This window comes from Uranotaenia lowii, unplaced genomic scaffold (assembly GCF_029784155.1).
Source record: "Uranotaenia lowii strain MFRU-FL unplaced genomic scaffold, ASM2978415v1 HiC_scaffold_13, whole genome shotgun sequence".
Classification (NCBI taxonomy): Eukaryota; Metazoa; Arthropoda; class Insecta; order Diptera; family Culicidae; genus Uranotaenia; species Uranotaenia lowii.
The window spans coordinates 243,709-245,000 of NW_026597299.1; positions in this window are offsets into that span (position 1 = coordinate 243,709).

Consider the following 1,292-nt stretch of genomic DNA (forward strand, 5'->3'; position numbering starts at 1 on the left):
ACATCTTTCGCGTGTGTTAGTATACATTTTCCATCGGTGCAATTGAAGTTCAAAAATATGTTTTCCTTGCTCCCGGCTGCCATGAGCCATGAGTATCCTTCGGCCCCCTTTCGGATTGCATAAGCAAAACAACAATCCGAACAAATACGGGCGTCATAATTCAAGTGCAGCTCTTCCGGTTTTCCGGCCGTTCGAAAGTTCTGCAAGCGCTTGCTGCTGTTAGGAAAAGCGGAATTTGCCGGTGGTGTTTGTTTTTTTTTTTCGCTGAACATCACGCCAGTTTTAGACCAAGCTTCCTGGGCAGCTGCGTTAGAACACGTCGTGGTATACTTTCAGCTATTAGGCGATCTATACTGGGCGCTATCAACCGGGAAGGATGGCGCGGAATATTGCAACGAAAGTTTATAAACGGAACCCTTTCTCCCATTTCTCGTTGGCATCGCTGGTTGAGGTTGAGGCCGGGAGGATATCAGACAATTTTCACGTTTATGATTTTCTATTTTAATTGCCGGGGCGCCGGGGTTGCAGTTGTTTTTGAATATTTGCATCCACCTCAGTGACGGGGCCCAGGAGTTTTTCGTAGGTTCGAGCGTGGAAATTACGAGGATACTTGTTTCAAAATCTTTCCCCACCCTTTCCACGGAATACTTCAGGCCCGGGAAAATCTGGGTCTAAAACTAGCAACGACGACGACGGCGGACGTAAGTGAAATTATAAACAGAAATAATTATTCACGCTCCAACGGGTTGTGGCATCGGTTAAAATGTTTGTGTGTTCCTAGAGCGTGCGGTATTTGGACCCTCCCAGCACATTAGAGGTGTCGAAATACCTACCGGTGAAGTGACATAGCAAGAAAAAAACCATAGTTTTAGTGAATTTTAGTTGCCTCATATTTTTCCGGCAGCAGCAGGGTTAGCTATCAAGATACCTAGCCAGTATGTTGGTCGCGGAAAATGTATCGTTTCCTGGTTAGGGGAGATAAGGGCATAATGGGCACTAGACTGCCCCAAATTTGTATGGGAAATTCAAAACCTGTGAAATGTTATGCGCTGCAGATTAAAATTGATCCTAGGCCTAGTACAAGATCTCATGCCAAATTTGGGCCAGATCGGATCACGTTTAGGGGTCACTCAACGAGCCTGAAGTTTGTATGGGATTTTGAGACATTTTGTTCGGGAGAAACATGAAAAACCAGTTTTTCATCAATAACTTTGGTTCCCGTCGGCCGATTTCTTTCAAAAAACGGGTTTTCTTAAAGCCTAAATTATGAAAAATTGTTTCATCCGAAGACT